The sequence below is a fragment of the Choristoneura fumiferana genome, chromosome 15 (assembly GCF_025370935.1).
Source record: "Choristoneura fumiferana chromosome 15, NRCan_CFum_1, whole genome shotgun sequence".
In the NCBI taxonomy this organism is placed as follows: Eukaryota; Metazoa; Arthropoda; class Insecta; order Lepidoptera; family Tortricidae; genus Choristoneura; species Choristoneura fumiferana.
The window spans coordinates 1455500-1474862 of NC_133486.1; the positions used below are offsets into that span (position 1 = coordinate 1455500).

Below are 19363 nucleotides of genomic sequence, written 5' to 3' on the forward strand. Positions count from 1 at the left end.
ATTACGTCTTTCACTTTAGTCTTCTGTCTGATCAACTCGTTTTTCTTTCGGTCCAGCAGGTGTATTCCGAGCATTATTCGCTCCATTGCTCTTTGTGCGACATGGAGTTTCTCAGCAGACCTTTCTGTTAAGCTGGTGGTTTCCATTCGTTTGAAACTGACTGGACGTTGTCGGGCGTTGTATATCCGGCCTATTAGCCAGATATGTTGGCAGGAACTCTATATTTGACCTAAGGTGTCTAGGGCTCAATGTAATTTAGTCTCACTTCAGAACCTATATCCGTTTATATCTAGTGTAGCCATCCCTGCGAGACCCTAACTGCTGATAGAATTCCCAGTCGTCAAATTTATTACATTATTATACCTTTTTATGTGTCCACGGTTGACTGTAGTTTATTATACGGAATAGCTAAGCAACCGTTTATTTTTAGGGTTCAGTATCCAAGCTTTGAAATCAAAGCTCCGCTGTTTATCTGGTTGTTTGCCACAGGGCTGTCTCTTTTAAACTAGTGAATGAATGAATTAATTAATAAATAAAATTTATTTCGAAACAACAACAACAACAAAAAAACAGTTTACAAATCTCTTAAATCTAAAACTAACGGGCTCGTATCTAAATATATTTGACTATTCTGTTTGTACTCGCACAGTCTATGTTATTTATCTGCGATTACCAAACCAGAAATTAGACTGACATAATTGAAAAATAAATAGATAATAGGTACATATACAGAGGCTTTTACTACAAAAAAAAACAAAGTCTTATATAAGACTGCATTATTATTTTCCTGCATTAGTGCAAAGTTTAGTTTACTGTAAAGTCCAATGCTTATCAAGTGTGTTCGTGCAATCACAAACCCCCGCCCTACGGTTTAGGCGGCTATATAAGGCGCGGCGGGCACCGGCACCGCAGTAGAAGCGCGGCCGCCCTTGCCGTGCACTGTGCGTTGGACGTTAATCTACAGGTAAGTACGTTACTTTAAACTTGATAACTTTCGCAATTTACGTTGATATTTAAGAATTTACCCTAAAGCTGCAATGGGGCAAATCGACGGTGTTAATAATATATTTGTGCGATAATTTTTGGTGTTTAAAAAGTTAGTTTTTCAGGAAAGTTTATCTGCCGTTTAAAGGATTTTATATTACTTTTATTCATAGTTACAGTAACTAATGAAAATACAACCATAATTACTTTAAAAAAATATACTGAGCGGCATAAAATCGGGCCCTCATATGTGTGCAGTTATAGGTAATTCTGTATGTAGAGTGGGCCGAATTTTTGCTGCTGAGTACATTATACCGCACAAAATTTTCAAATTGTACACAGCATTTAATACAATATGAACAAAGAAGAAAAAGTAATGTGGAAAATTCGTCATAACAGACTGTTATGGAAGGAAAAACACAAAACAAACTATTAAATACATAATAACTTATATCTTGAAAAATTTAATCAAAGTTAAAAAGTTAGAAATTTTATAGGTATCTGTCAAAGCTTTTCTATGAAAAGACTTTGGTATTTTTTCGGTAAATAGGTACTTATATTTTCTTTTAATATACTTTGGAAATAGCTTTCGACTTAGTTTAGGAACCAACTCGTTGTTTTTGAAAACGACCAAATGTAAATTTTGTGATATAATATTTTTATAAAAGCATTTTGCTCAAATTATCAGTGAAAATTAAATTAAGCAATTTTATTTAACTCAACTCCTAGAAGAATCGCGTAATCAACGATCATTCGACAGGCTGGCGGTACCCTACCCACCTCTACACCTTTTACTGTAGTTAGGTATGTATAACTATATAGTTACGTTAGAACTTATTAAATATTATGCCAATTTTATAATTAGTGCATTTAACAACTTGATTCATTATCAGTATTGCAATAATATTTTAAAAAATATTTTTCTTGAAGGAGCGTACAAAATAATTTTATCCTAGCAGAGTCAACTCACTGTCATTTTTCAATATAATGTCAACTGTAAAATTCTTTTCTAAGGGTTGACATTATACAATGTCAATACTTATAATGAATTATACAATGTTAATCCTTAGAAAATAATTTTAACACTTGACATTGTATTGCAAAATTACAGTGAATTGACGTTGCAGAATTAATCAGGGTTAACACACTATTGCAAAACAGCGTCCCTATATATCAACAAATCTACTTTCGGTTCCCTGGAATAAAAAAAGTTAAAGACATAAAATAACTAAACTAAGAACTACTTGCTTAAAACTAAATTAATTCTAAAAATGGCTCCCGTGCGCGCCCAAAACACGCATAACGCGCCCATAACACTAGCATTCCCTCGTTGAATAAATAGCTATGCTAATTCTTTAAGAGAGATAGCTGCCAGCCTTTTGGTCTCCGGTTGTATCAACCAGGTGCTTTGCAAGTCTTTTAAGAGTCTATGTGTACCAGGGCACCATGAACCCAGGGTCTTAAAGTCGATAGGTGTAAAACTCTATGTCGCACCGAGAACCTGGTATTTTGGTAATTTCTGCCAAAGCTTCTGCTGCTGCGCCAGCTTTTCTTGTGGTCCTTTGAAGGTGTGACGCAGCTACTGTCGACGCATGTTGCGTCTCAGGCTAAATTATTTTTTATCAATCGGTATCCAAATATATTTAATCAATTTTTAAAAAAAAAATTCGCTCGTATACCTTTACTTGGCCCAATTTCACTTGCCATACCAACGTTTGCCATAAAATATATAAAACCATGCTGTATTCAGGATTTTTTTAAACGTCATCTTATAGAATGCAGTAGGTTAAGTTAGGTTAGTTTAATATTAACTCGGAAGAAAATACTATTTCAGAAATAAATTACTTTATAAAACATTATGACAAGTGTAAATTATAGTAAGTTAAGTATATTGTGGCATATGAAATTCGGGCAAACGATAGAGAACCTCTTTCGGTAGGAAAGTATAAAGCAGCGTTTCCACCAGAGATGTGCTGTGCGAGGATGTGTAAATGAAGCGTTTCTATTGATTAAATGAAAAACACATCCCTCGCAACACGCGTAGGTATCCTCGCACATTACCGGTGGAAATGCTGCTTAATTGGTAACTTAACATTATTTTGGATAATTACACGTATTATTGCTATCGATCATCTGGAAATTTCTCTATCCTCGTAAGTACGGACTTTTTATACCATATACAGTTCTACAGACCGAGCCAAGAATTTCCAGCTTTATGATTTTGAAAAAACCTCAATAAAACGACATTTTTGATTGTTTGATTTAATTTAATTTTTAAATTTTATTTGTCTTTGTGTTCCGTAAAAATTAAATTACAATTGAAATTGAAAGTTCTCATTTCACTGAAAAATTTGTACCTACTCCACTTACAGTTATTCTTACACTTGATATGTACTTTATGAAGTACACGAGGACTTACGAGGCTATGTGAATAGATAATTTTCCATATTCGAGAAAACACCACATGCCATGAATACTTTATTTACCGCAATATTCCCGCAATTTCCGTACGTACGGGTGAAATCTAAAGGAAAATAGATGACAAGGAAACTAATTCGCTTCATAGACTACCTTTATAATTTACAAGTAAATCCTGTTACTTTATTTTAACAGCAACTCTTCATTTTACGAAAATTGTAATAACAATTTGGATAAAAAATTGTTAGACACAGTGGAGTTGATGTTGGAAAAATTTTCCGGGGGAAAATTGTTTTCATGTTACTAATGCAATAAAAAAACAGATTTCAATATGTAACCATTACTAATGCAATATTTATATAAGAAATTGAAATTAGGGTGAGACAGTCAGATCAGAACCAATAATGGTTTTTTTCCGTCAACCCAAATATAAAGAAACGGGCGCTACTTTTTTAAAACTAATAACACTAATGTTCAGACAACTGATGACCATAACCGGTTATGTTCATGAATGGTAAGTTTAGGCCGAAAACATTAAAAATGCTTAACCCAATTAAACTTGAAAGACTCAAAGGAAATCTCGTAATTACTATAAACACTTAATAATGCATTGCAGGGTGAATTGATCTCTAAATGTTTCACCTTAATTTTGAGAATTGTCAACTATTAGGCAAACGAGCAATGGGTCTCCTGATGGTAAGAGATCACCACCGCCCATAGACACCTGCAAGACCAGGGGGATTGCAGATGCGTTGCCAACCTAGAAGCCTAAGATGGAATACAAGTGCCAGTAATTTCACCGGCTGTCTTACTCTTCACGCCGAAACACAACAGTGCAAGCACTGCTGCTTCACGGCAGGATTAGGGAGCAAGATGGTGGTAACAATCCGGGCGGATCTTGCACGAGATACTGGGGTCAACTGGGGAATACATAACAATAAGAAATATCATCTTCACATATCAAAACCGTCCTGACACCAATTGCGTTCAAACTGCCATACGCGTTCCCTTCCTAGACACTTTTGAGTAAAAAATAAATTAATTGGTGTTTCTAATCTACACAATTAAATCTACAAATCAAATGAAAGTTAATCCGGATAACACACATTTAAATCGAGTTTAGCTCGACATGTTTGGGGCTAACTCGTAGCCCTTCTTCCTAGGAGCATCGCTAATCTCGTTTTAAGACGTGAGTTATCCGTTACAATATCATTTAATAGTGCCTTAATATGCTATGTTTTCGTTTAATTAGATGCGGGAATTTCATAAACATGGTTCACTTTGGGAGGGTTTATGTTATTTCGCAACACAGGGAAACGCCTCTGTCCCGCCCCCGACACCGCCCTTGGTGTGTTAGCGACTGAAATTTTCAATTCAAATGGGCATTAAAAAAAACTAAAAGGTTGAGTTAAACGAGTTGCCGGGTTTCAGGATTAGGTGAAATCCCACATTTTTAAGGAGCACCTTGCAGTATATACAGAGTGGAAATTTTTAACGACACCAAGAGGGTTAAACAGCAATTTAAACTGCCGAATGATGAGTAGGTAACTACTGTATTTTAGCGTAAATGAATTCTTATTATCAGAGAGCGGAATTTTCATGGCATTTTTTGACCTGTCATAGTGACTTCTCACTCATTGACTTCCGATACACATACATACATATATCGATACACAACATAGGTACTAAAGAAGATTAAAAGTGGCGGTAAACAATAGGAGGCTTGAAGTTAAAGAGCGATCCTTCCAATTAACTTTCCAGCAGTTGAAAATATTAAATAGACTTATATGCAATGAACAATGAATGGATAACAATTTTTTATTTAATAATTTCATTTCAGTCCTTTTTTTTCAATTTCATGATGAAATTCTTCTGTTCTAATATTAACAAGTGTTCCATTACTCTAAGTAAGTCTCTTTAAAAGCAATAGATGTTTTTTTTTTCATATTTTCCTGTTTTAAACTACTTTTACAATCAAATGTCCATTTGTATGCGGAAAGAGAACGCTCTACATATCATGATAAGTTTACGACAATCTAATTTAAAGTCTAATGTATCGACATCATTTAGGTAGAGCCGATAAGTGAGAAGTCACTAAGACAGGTCAAAAAATATGATTGGCTTTTTGGAGTCTTTTTGTATTTTTTATTTCAACTACAAATTTGTTACTTTTACGGGTATCCCGTGAAACCATATCGAAAATACAAACTGAAAATATAGATGCACAGAATAACCAGGAAAATAAGACCAGCGCTGGGAATCGAACCCAAGTCCGATTTTTGTATTTTCGATAATTCAATTCATTTTATACGCATATTGAATGCAATGAAAATCCCCCTGCAATTTTTTTTTGCGGACGCCTATTTGATATATTATATACGCTATGTCACTCCGACAGTTTGACACGTATAATGATACCTCCTATGTGAAAAGCCGTCCAGCCGCTCAGACTTCAGTAAGGCCCAAAACCATAAACAGACATACATACGCTCAAAAACATAACCCTCCTTTGGGTAGTCAGGCAAAAAGTATGTGGGAGAGAAGCTTAGTAATAATAAAAACTCCATTAATTTAAAGTTTTGATACTTGATAGCTGATATTCTTGAGATTTATCATTATCAAGTTTCACCTTTCAACTTCAAGAGGAGGTTAACAAGGACAAAGATTACTGGATAATGTAAACTAATGAAAGAATTAAACGAAAAGTTTTTCCTTCAAATTTCAATTTTAACAGAAGCTTTTCTGCTGCCTGTTCTTTTTGTTGACTGTACTTCCATTGTCATCCAAACTACACATTCGTACCAAGTTTCAGAGCCTACGTTAGCTAGCGCGGTTTGCACGGAGCGGGTGGACTCCTGTTAGTAGAAGATCCGAACTTGAAAAGATCTTCACCGGTCTGATAATAGGATGAAATGTATTTTTATAATAAATTTAGTATTTTAGAAAATATTTTAGAAATGATTTTGCTAAAAAATCCTAGACAGGCAATTTTTTTTTTTTTTTAAATGATTTTTAATTAAATGCAGACAACCCTTTATCAACGTGTTCACAATAAAACAGCGCTTACGTTGATATACAATTTGTTATATTATCTAATCAAGTGAAAGTAACGGGCATCGATATAACTATTTGAATTTATACCTGGCAACCCAGTAGTTCGTCCAGGTAAACAATAGCAAACCCAACGTCTACATATTTTATAGGTTTTATACTTTAAGTTAATATAAAATTTTCTTATTATCTCGATGATGCAACAAAAAAAAAAAAAATTTTTTTTTTTTTTAATAATTAAAATAGCCTGTCCAGGATATTTTTAGAAAATCCATTTCTAATATATTTTCTAAAATACTAAATTTATTATAAAATACATTTCATTCTATTATCAGACCGGTGAAGATCTTTTCAAGTTCGGATCTTAGACTATGTTGAAAAATAGTATGAGCATACCGCATCCGAGCTCGCAAGCGTGCGCCCGCGCAGTGCACCCGCGGCAGCTAGCGTATTTATACCTGCTGAGCGGGCAACGTTGCATTTTTGTTAGTTTTTCTCGATTATTCCATAAAAGTTTTATGAAAATTAAAAATGTGGTCTGATAGAACTCATCTTAATATATAAGTTAATGTCCACTCCAATAATTATTGTAATCAAGTTAGTGTACCATGATATTTATTTAAATGTAAAAATGTATTAGAAACAATTTGACCAACTTATTCTGACCCAGACTAGCCTTTCCTTCTACGCGAAAACATGACAGAAATTTTGCTAAAAATAGGATTTCAATCAAACATTTCCTATAGATATTATCGCAAATACTCGTATCAGCTTGCTAGTGAAAGGGTACACATCAAACACCACAAAAATCACGAGCTCACGGGTTTACTTCACCCGTATCATGCTTGTGGATTTTGCGTCTCAAGGAACCTTCCGTGTCTCCATATCACCATATTTACACGTATTTTTATTTGAACCTTCATCCCACTCGATGTCTTGCATGTTTTGCTGGGGGATACAAGTGTGGCATATTGAATCCTCATGCTTGATGACATTTCCATAGAGTATCTATCTACGAATAATATTATAACTGTCGGTTTTAGGCAAAACGTGGCTGCAATATTTGAGACAGAAACTTGCAATTTAGCAGATATGTTCCTTGTTGATCATGGTTTTGTAATTTGTCAGCTGATACTACAACGAGCTGTTAGTTAGATTATAAGAAAACTAGCTTTTGCCTGCGGCTTCGCCCGCGTGGAATTCAGTTATCGCGCGCTGTTCCGTCAGGAACTGTGCATTTTTCCGGGATAAAAAGTAGCCTATGTCACTCTCTGGCCCATAAACTATATGCCAAGAATCACGGTGATCCGTCGATTCGTTTCGACGTGAAAAACGGACAAACATACAAACACACACACTTTTTCGCATTTATATATAATATTATAAAGAATAATATATTGTTAGCACGGCGTTACGTCACGGGACCCCAATCCCGAACTAGGATGCGCTTCAACTTTGGAATTTTTGTTTGATCGCCAAAAAAAAATGTTTTCAATTTTTTTACTAGATATTGCCACGGGCCAAGTATAGTAGCTTGATAAATTGATCAAATAATAGATCTTGCCCAATGGAGTTAGTATCATTAAAAGAAAGAAAGAAATAAGACTTTATTCACTAATACGGAAGACACACAAATAAATAAAATTTATACAATTACACACAAATAAACCAAAATATACATGAAAAGACACAAGAAAATTGTAACATACTACACAATTTTGTGTGTCCCCGCAAAAGCGAAACGGATTTCGTCTTAAAAGCAGCTGGTCTACGTAGCAAATTAGCAATTGGTCTAAGTAACAAGTGGTCTAAGAAGCAACTGGTCTAAGTAACAACTTGTCTAAGTATCGAGTGGTCTAAAATTCTTTGAATCAAAGTCGACGGAGCTCCGCGTTGCGGAGCTCCTATTCCGCATGGCTGAGGCGCTTCGCGCCTTGACGCAACTCTTACCTAACCTACCTTTTTTTCAAGTTTTCGACAAAAACAGGTTAGGACCAGTTGCTTTTTAGACCACTTGCTACTTAGACCAACTGCTTTTTAGACCAGTTGCTACTTAGACCAGCTGCTTTTTAGACCAGTTGCTACTTAGACCAGCTGCTTTTTAGACCAGTTGCTACTTAGGCCAGCTGCTTTTTAGACCAGTTGCTACTTAGACCAGCTGCTTTTTAGACCAGTTGCTACTTAGGCCAGCTGCTTTTTTAGACGAAATGATACTAACCCCCTAATGGACAATATGGATGATAAAGATACCAGAAGACATTAAAAAACATTCCCGGTTGGTGACCCAAGAGCTGGCACGTATTTATCTCAGCGGATCGGACTAGCGGTCCAAGGGGTAACGCTGCAAATGGGAACCCTGTCACAGGCAGATCTTTTAGACGGGATGTTCTTTTTATATTTTTTATTGTTATTCTAACATATATTATATTCAGTTAAGGTATCTGCGAATTCGTTACTCAATTTAATAAATACCATACTAATTATCAAATAGAATAGAACTAAAACTAGCTTACTCTTATGCTAATGTATCTTAGGTTAGTTCTTTTTGTCTTTTTGTTTTTATATGTATCATCATCTTCATCATCCCAGCCTATATACGTCCCACTGCTGGGCACAGGCCTCCTCTCAGAACGAAAGGGCTTGGACCGTAGTTGCCACGCGGGCCCAGTGCGGATTTGGAACTTCACACACACCATTGAATTGCTTCGCAGGTTTGGCAGGTTTTCTCACGATTTTTTTCTTCCCGTTAAGCTCGTGGTAAATTTCAAATGTGATTTCGCACATGAATTTCGAAAAACTCAGTGGTGCGAGCCGGCGTTTGAACCCACGATCCTCTGCTTGAGGATGGGTATAAGTATGCAAACTCATTATTGTAGGTATCTGACACGTCCTTCTGGCCCTAGAAATAGAGTCGTATCAGATATTTATGCACGCTTGTTGTGTCAGATATTGATGCTGGTGACTGTACTCATTAGTAAAAATACCACAAACAGGACTTATCACGCTAAACACACCTCGACGTTTCGACCACATCAGTAACCGTGGTCACTAGTAAACGCACCTTTCTATTTATTGTACTGTCTTAGAATATAACTGATTATTCAATAAAGAATATTCCCAGAAGACATTAAATTTAAATAACGTAATAATTAAATACGAATACACATGAAAATAAGTTACTACAATAAATAGTCTTAACCTTTACACTTGTTCTTTTGAGAGGAGGCCTGTGCCCAGCAGTGGGAATGCGGCATAAATTCCTGTCTCCTCGATATTCTTAAACAAGACCGAATAACCAAATAATCAAAGACACTGTCCGAAAAGAAAATCAACTTTTCATATAATTTAAAACATAACCAAAGCCGGATAAGGTCACCTTCAATTTCCGTAAGCGGTAAAATTAATTCCCCCTATTTTTGTGGAAAACCAAAATTCCCGGACGAGTGGCGTCTGACACTTTCCTTAACTGGATTTTCCGGTTGAACCAAGCCTTAAAAATAAAGCATCGGCCATGACAGCTGAGAGTTTGCGGTCATTTATAAGATATCTCATTTTTACCTTGGGTTTCTTATAGGTAGGCTTGCTTCGTTAGAGCATACTACAGCGGTAGTTACTTATAGTACTTTCATTGTAGCATGGTGCGGTTGACAGCTGTCAGTATCAAATACAAGACTCAAAGTCAAAGTGTCGAAACTTGAGTCGATAAAATAATATTTTTTTTTTTAATCATAATTAATAATAATAATATTGCAGCAGCCGCTGAGTCGCGTTGCTCCGAAGACGAAGGGCTACGGATTAGCCCGAAACATCATCATCATCCCAGCCTATATACGTCCCACTGCTGGGCACAGGCCTCCTCTCAGAATGAGAGGGCTTGGGCAGTAGTTCCCACGCGGGCCCAGTGCGGATTGGGAACTTCACACACACCGTTGAATTGCTTCGCAGGTTTGTGCAGGTTTCCTCACGATGTTTTCCTTCACCGCAAAGCTCGTGGTAAATTTGAAAATGCCCGAAACATGTCGAGCTAAATTCGATTTAAGACGTGTGTTATCCGGGTCAATATATTTAATATGAGTGAGTCTCACGGTAGTTTCATGTTCAAAATAATAATATAATAAATATCATAGGACACTTGACACCAATTGACCTAGTCCCAAACTAAGCAAAGCTTGTACTATGGATACTAGGCAACGGATAAACATACTTATATAGATAAATACATACTTAAATACATATTAAACATCCAAGACCCGAGAACAAACATTCGTATTATTCATACAAATATCTGCCCCGGCCGGGAATCAAACCCGGGACCTCAAGCTTCGTAGTCACGTGCTCCAACCACTTGGCCATCCGGTCGTCCGGTCGTAATGACATCATTAATCCGATTATTACGCTAATTTTGATGAGAAAAATTGTAAAATTCTAGGTTGGAATATTTTTTGCCACTTAAGTAAGGCTAAACGAAGTTTGCAAGAATATTCGTTACTTACCAATTAATAAGTACCGATATAACTCAAGATCCATTAGCTTCCATCACTAAACGTTACGTTACATGCATATTACGTTTCTTCACTTCATCATCATCATCATCATCAGCCCGAAGACGTCCACTGCTGGACAAAGGCCTCCCCCTTAGAACGCCACAATGAACGACAACTCGCCACTTGCATCCACCGGTTTCCCGCTACTCTCACGATGTCGTCAGTCCACCTGGTGGGAGGCCTGCCAACGCTTCGTCTTCTGGTTCGTAGTCGCCACTCGAGGACTTTTCTCCCCCAACGGTTATCTGTTCTTCGAGCGATGTGGCCTGCCCATTGCCACTTCAATTTGCATATTTTTCCAGCTATGTCAGTGACTTTAGTTCTTCGACGAATTTCCGTATTCCGGATTCTATCGCGCAAAGAAACTCCAAGCATAGCTCTCTCCATAGCTCGTTGCGTGACTTTGAGCCTCTCCAAGAGGCCAACAGTCAAGGACCACGTCTCAGCGCCTTAAGTCATCACTGGCAACACCCTTTCCTCACTTAATTGTGGTTTAAATTTAATTGATTATAAAAATCCGATAGCTTAAGTTTATTTCATATAACATAGTTTTTTATGTTCAAATATTTTACACCAGTCATATTCAGGCTACAACTGAAATATACTTCCATATATTTAGACCGCAGCAACTTTTTTTGAGTAAAACGAAACGTGCTTCAGGTATCACCCGCACCATGCTAGAATGAAAGCACTTGTAGATTCCTGCAGGGCTACTACGAAACTCGAAACTAAGTTCGTCTCGTACGAAAATACAAACTGAGACATGGATGCACAGAAAAACCAGAAAAAGAGACCAGCGCTGGGAATCGGACCTAGGTCTTCAGCAATCCGTGCTGCGTGCTAACCCCTACACCACCGTTGGACAGGAATCTAGACACGAATTTTTCCTATGCATACATATCTCAGGTTGCTTATTTCTACTACGCTACTTATGCAGCAGCACTATGTATTTTCGATATGGTTTCACGGGATACCCGTAAATGTAACAAATTTGGAGTTGAAATAAAAAATACAAAGACTCCAAGAGGCAATCATAATTTGATTGCTTTGTAGCGACATCTCTTGTCTGGGTGAGCGGTTGGTTCCGAAAGAGTGTGACGTCTCTCGATGAGAGCGGAACATAGATGTCGCTAGTGCTGCTGCATAAGTAGCGTAGTAGAAATAAGCAACCAGAGATATGTATGCATAGGAAAAAATCGTGTCTAGATTCCTGTCCAGCGGTGGTGTAGGAGTTATAGCACGCAGCACGGATTGCTGAGGACCTGGGTTCGATTCCCAGCGCTGGTCTCTTTTTCTGGTTTTTCTGTGCATCCATGTCTCAGTTTGTATTTTCGATATGGTTTTACCCGTAAAAGTAACAAATTTGGAGTTGAAATAAAAAAAATACAAAAAGACTCCAAAAAAAAACAATCATGATTTCTATCTGTTGTGGCATTTAGCAAGTGGGCTCTAAGGGAAAAAGTATCTTCGAAAATGCGAACGGGAGATAAGCTGCGAACAAAATACTTCGTAGGTGTAGGTAAACAAACCGACGAAATGGCAAATATCCTTTACACGGTCTTTGCTTTAGTCACACAAACAATGATAGAGTGATACGGAAATCGAAACCTGTGTCGGGAAATACTAAGGCATATTTAACTTTTAATATGTTGGCCGGATAGTCAAGCAGTTAGAACCTGACTATGAAGCTTGAGGTCCAGGGTTCGATCCCGGTCGGGGCAGATAGGTATTTGTATGAATAACACGAATGTTCGTTATCGAGTCTTGGACGTTTAATATGTATTTGAGTATGTATTTATCCGTTGCCTAGTATCGATTAGTACAAGACAGACAGACAGACAGACAGACACTCATAGCTGTCAAACTTATAACACCCCTCTTTTTGCGTCGGGGGTTAAAATAGTATCTAGCCGCGCTAACTGCACGCGTCGCCTGCGACGGATTGTACTATGCACCCGCGGCAGCTGGCGTAAGCCCTTAGGCTCCGGATCCACTGAGGCGGAGACGAGCGGAGCGAAGACGAGACGTATAGGCAGTGTTGCCACATCTACTAACTTTTTGGTAGACCCACCTATTTCGCCTCCGTTCTACCTATCTAACACCCTTGGCCTAAAATCTACCTATTTTTCAAAATATTACAATTGTAAACAATTTACCACGCGTGTAATGAAATGTTACTTACTGACTATCGAATTTAGCCTATCTTGTAATTTCAGCACTTAAAACGGAACGCGTTAATCAAGTGGAGATCCTAACTCTGAACATTTGAGATTATTTAATAGGAATATGGTTAAAGTAAACATCACGAATAAATAATTTGAAACATTTTATGCGCATTTTTGATCATTAAAAACCTTGAGTTGGTAGATCTACCTATTTTCCATTTCAAATTCTACCAATTTCTACTAATTTTTGTATCCTGTTCTACCGTTTTTCCAAAATTTTATGTACAACACTGCGTATAGGGATCGAGCAATTCCTACACGTCTGATGATAGTAAGGCGTAGACGAGATGTAGATTCAACTAATATGATTGGTCGATCTGTACACGTCTCCTCGCCGCTCCGCTCGTCTCCGCTTCATTGGAGCCCCAGCCTTGGGTATTATTTTATTATTTTCTGTATTTAAGTGAAATAAAAAGATCAAGTGAGGAATAGCTCGAGGATATAATAGCAAAAATACCATGTTACTTATTTTCACCGCTTAACCTAGGTATAGAGAAGAGAGAGAAAAGAGGGGCTACTGTACATGTTCATCTTGTCAAAAGGTACCGTTTAAAATTGTTTTCTTCCACATTTATTTCTTGACAGACTGAGAGACGAACTACGAAAGCCTTTGGGCCTTAAAGCGATACACTTAAAAAAAACTTACAGCATGCCTCGAAATAAAGTAATAATACCTATTGTCATTGAGGATACAAATCCAATTAAATTTTCACTGTGTGAAACATTTTCGATTTCTGTTGTGCACGCGCGAGCAGGGCTACTACGAAACTCGAAACTCGAAGTTCGTGTCGTGCGGTCCCTCTGACACTTATACTATTTAATACGAGAGCGAGAGGGACGGTACGATACGAACTTCGAGTTTCGAGTTTCGTAGTAGCCCTGGAGGTCCCTAGGTCTCCGTTGCCTAAGGGAAATCCGGCTTAGCCTACACGGGCCCCTTTTCTCTACGGGACCCGAAAAATAAAGAATTTTTCATCACACTTGCTATAAAACCCTCGACCTTAATGTACTTGTCATGAAACCCGTGGTCGGTAAATGAGTCATTGCGCGTACACATTTTCTTGTCATGAAGCCCAAGGTCGGTCAATGAGTCAGTGCCCGTACTGATGGCGCTGCGCGCGCTGCTGCAGGACCACATGCACACGCACGTTGCGGCGGAGAGCGGCGCTACAAGAGCGCAGCCTAAGTTATCGCCAATATTTGGAAGAACTATATTTTTTCTTTTAGAAATATAAAATTTTACTCGCAAATGTGATGAAAAACATTGTATGTCGCACGGGCGGTACTAGAATTACGAACATCGACTCATTAAAGCCCTCAGTCTTCGACTTCGGGCTTCTAATAGACTCTCGTTCGTAATTCCTTATTTACCGCCCTTAAGACACAATGTACTATAACTCACTGACAAAGCTATTGACAGGTCACGGAACTATTCCAAGCTAATATAATTCAACTTCCGCGTAACTGGCCACCCGCGTACCAATTGACTTTTCACGGAACCTTTGAACCTTCGTACCTACCTATGTCTAATTTGACAGAGGTTACTTCCGACGATACGTAGAACGGCACAGTCTCGACTGCTCGAGTGACGAGCGTTTTCTTTGTTCATTCCATATGCTGTAATGTGGTCGAAACGTCGAGGTAAATATTCACTAGTTGTTTGGTGTGATAAGTCCCGAGTGTGTAAGTAAATATCAAGGCAAAACTGTCTATAATATTTCTTCTATCACCATCCAAACGCGCCGGATGCTCCCTTTTTACTTTTACTGTATAACATGAAGTGAATAAATACAAATATAGTCAAGTTTGGTTTTTGGAGTCTTTTTGTATGTTATTTCAACTCCAAATTTTGTTACTTTTACGGTGATCCCGTAAAATTCATATCGAAAATATAAACTGAAACATAGATGCACAGAAAAACCAGAAAAACCAGAAAAAGAGACCAGAGCTGGGAGCCAGGTCCTCAGCATTCCGTGCTGCGTGCTATACCGCTACACCACCACTGGACTAGTCTCTTTTTCTGTTTTTACTATGCATCTATCTATGTTTCAGTTTGTATTTTCGATACAAATATAGTCCTTTAATCTTTAAGTATCTCTGAAACATAACACGTGGAAAACTATCTCGTAGAATCGAAAGGTAAATTTAGCGATGTCAGTTTCGGCTAGCTTATCTGGAAATAAATTTGAAACTGCCTTCTGCAGAACTATCGGTTTATTGGCACAGTTACATATTGTATTGTATCGAGAAAATGTGTTTTTCATCAAACACGTGAATCTTAAAAAATCTTTTATTATTTCGTTATGCTCGTTAGTTACTATCCAAAAAATAAAACTTTTTTCTTTTTTTTTTGAATTTTTATATATTCTAATTTTATCCATATCCATACCAATATTATACATGCGAAAGTGTGTGTGTTTGTATGTTTTTCCGTCTTTCACGTCGAAAAAGAGCGACGGATCGACGTGGTTTTTGTCATAGAGATAGTTTATGGGCCCGAGAGTGATATAGGCTACGTTTTATCCCGGAAAAATGCACAGTTCCCGAGGGAACAGCACGCGATTACCGAATGCCACGCGGGAGAAGCCGCGGGCAAAAGTTAGTTAAAAATAAAAATGCCTATTAGTAAGAATATGATACGAGTAGTAATTCTGTTACTAATCGACTTAGACTGTAACAACACACTTAGTTTCTGGATTAAATAAAATTCAACTTGAAATCAAACCTAGGGAATTTGATGATCCGTCTTATCGAGCTGTTAGAATTCTGTCGAATTTTTCCAGAAAAATATTAAGAATTTCCACATCGATTAACTTCGCGCAATGAAAATATTAAAACAAGTTCTTTTGTAAAGTTAATCTCACAATGTCCATTTAGATGCTTTTAAGATTATTCCTACGCGAAAATGAAAATAGCAAATAAAGTAACCCGATTTACTCGAAATTCCATTTGGCGTGCACGTGAAGGGAATAGATAATAGGAAATTACTTGTATTATTTACTTTACACGGGATTATTAAATTGTAGAGTAGTCAGGTAGTCAGGTAGCGTTCTGTTTAATTGTCACGTAGCGCCCCGAAAGAGTCTAAATGGGTGTATTAGTCTACGTTCTGTAGACTTCAAATGACTAAAGCGACGGGTGTAAACGAGTCAGTGGATGTGAAAAAATAGCACTAAATTTTAAAACTTTTATTTAGTCACTTAGTACAGTAAGTTAAACGTAAAGATACAAGCGTGAGGTATGGTTGTTTAATAGGTAGGTAATCCATATCCCGGTCCTTGTTCAGATTCCATACAAATATAATATAACACTAATATATAACAAGAACGCAGGCATTTCACATGTCCATTGCATTATTTAATAATCTTCCAAAAGATCGGATGGCTAAGTAGTTAGAGCACCTGACTACGAAGCTTGAGGTCCTGGGTTCGAATCCCGGCCGGGGCAGATATTTGTGTGAATAACACGAATGTTTGTTCTCGGGTCTTGGATGTTTAATATGTATTTAAGTATGTATTCATCTATATAAGTATGTTTATCCGTTGCCTAGTATCCATAGTACAAGCTTTGCTTAGTTTGGGACTAGGTCAATTGGTGTCAAGTGTCCTATGATATTTATTTATGATATTTATCTGAGGTCGCTGCATGGTATGGATTTCAAGAATAAATTGGCGGCATGGCTTCAAGAACATTGCTTTTATTGTTGTTGTTGCTGTTGTCCTATGGTACCCCAGTGGTACAAAGGGCCTACGTGAGACGTCGCCATCCGCTCCTCCATTGCTTTTATAGTGTCAAGGAATATTCGGATTTTTCTAAGCATTTGTAATTGTCCTTTTTGTATCGTAATTTTGTTTTGACATCGCTGTAATTTAAAATTTCTATTGTTATTCATTATTTTTTATTATTATTGCTTAGTTTTGTAATTTGACATATCCAGGAAATCCAATTTTATATATAATTTTATAACTTAATATGAGGACATAATTTTGATTTTAATATTGTTTTTCTTTTTACAAATTGATTCACCCTATACTTATTATTATAATTTGCATGCTGATGTATCGGCTGTACACTGTACCTAACTAATTTTATTTGAATATCATCTTCTGGTACGTGTTCTGAGCAAATAAACATTTATTTCTTTCTTTCTTTCAGGTTAGGTTAGGTTAACAGAATAGTAATAGATAATAAATGCTGAAGTTTGTATAATGTACAGTGTACTAGCAGGATGCACCAAGAACTTTTTAAACTCTAAACAATTTCAACAATATCCAAATCTACTAACCCTCAATCTAACTTTTCACATATCTTTTTAAGACAACTTTTTCTATTACACCCTTATTATGGACGGGTTTCAATATCCCCGCTCCGTGTGCCCGTGGCTCCCATACGAGTCAATTTAATAGGCAAATGGAAGAGGCTGGCAAACTGAAAAGGTGGATCTACTTATGATTCTATTTTCCTTCCATATTGAGAAGGGTTTTTGTAGGAGATGGTGACATTTTTATTAAAACTTCACAGTATTATGATTCATCTTCAAAATTTGCGTGTGGGGTAAGTTACTTTTTGTAAGAATTAAGGTCATATCTCATTAGAGCCACCCGGCACCCGACCAGCACCGCCTCGACTTTCGGCACCCACTCGTTGTCGACAAGTGGCGTTGTCGGCAAGCAGTCACTATGGCGGCGAGCAGCGGGCTGTCACCGAGTGGTCCACTCGCCGTCCGCGATATATGTATAATCAGAATCTCGGAAACGGCTCTAACGATTTCGATGAAATTTGGTATGTAGGTGTTGAAAACGCTTATTAACGAGTTTTAGCCCGAGCAAAGCTCGGTCGCCCAGGTACTAGATACTAATGCTATCAAGTACCTAGCCTCTTTTTGATCAGTTGCCCCGGTACTTGTACTCATTTGTAAACACAAGATGTACATTTCAAATGTAACATGCAATATTCGACTCCGGCTGTCAGCCAGCAAGCCTTCGTCTCGAAGTTTTTTTTTTATTTGACTGGATGGCAAACGAGCATGTGGATCACCACTGCCCATAACAATCAGTTAGTTAATTATTATTTAATTGGGAATGCAGGCAAAATTAATTTTGGTTCAAGCATGTTTCGGACATCAAGGAGTTCAAATTTCCTGCCTCGCACAGCAAAACTCTGGAATGAACTATCGCCTGCGGTATTTCCGGACCGATATGACCTTAAAGGCCGGCAACGCACTTGTGACTCTTCTGGTGTTGCAGGTGTCCATAGGCGACGGTAATCGCTTACCATCAGGAGATCCGCCTGCTCGTTTTCCCCCTATACCATAAAAAAAAAAGTTGAACTAAAACGCTTTTCTGATGCATGTCTTTTCGATGGTCACTTGATTTTTCAGGGTTTCACCTATTTCTAGTAAATAACAATGCGAGTCCAGTCAACAAAAAGTATTAAAAAGTTATATTTTACAAATACTTATTCTCAGGCTGATCAGAATAGTAAAAACTGCAAAGTTAACTCATTGATTTCATTTTACAAAAGTATTAGTTATGCTTAAAATTTGAATAAAATGGTACCATACAAGTGGTACCTAATTACTTAAATCGTGTTACAGGAAAATAATCCGAATAACTCCAGAAAATTGCGCTTTGTTGTGCAAAAAATATGAGCTTGCCAAGGCTGCTATCCAAATCATTTATTATATTACAGAAAAAATATTAAATAAGAAAGTATTTAATTATAATATAATGTCAACATTTACCTAATCAATATAAAGATAATTATCTGAGAGCATAATTTACTCATTACAGTGTTAAGATACACCTGTTAAGTGAATTTCTAACTAATAACTTTGAAGGTAACCTTATTATGGAGTTAACACTAAGGGGCTGTTTCGCCATCCATTGATTAGTGTTAGCTGACGGTTAAATGTGATGCCGTCTCTATTTGTTTTGTTTGAATAGAAGGAGACGGAGAAGCGAGTGGTTCAAAAGAAGAATTCTGAGCGTAGTCGAGGGTTTCAAAGGCACGAGATGCTAAACAACTTTACAGCCGAGCAGAACACACAATTTTTCACCTCACGACAGCGAGAAAAATATTAGGTAAAAATAAAGAATTCTCATCCCATGGAAATATCTCAAAATACATTCACGTTCTTGT

General features: G+C 37.3%; 1 protein-coding gene across 1 annotated transcript in view; it reads left to right on the forward strand.

Moving 5' to 3' along the window:
* Window positions 1–894: 894 nt before the first annotated feature.
* AstA (allatostatin A) overlaps window positions 895–19363 on the forward strand; it is a 123041-nt gene continuing 104572 nt past the window's right edge. Inside the window, exon 1 of the mRNA XM_074098667.1 lies at window positions 895–964. The gene's annotated coding sequence lies outside the window, so the exon portion shown is untranslated. The remainder of the gene's footprint in view (window positions 965–19363) is intronic.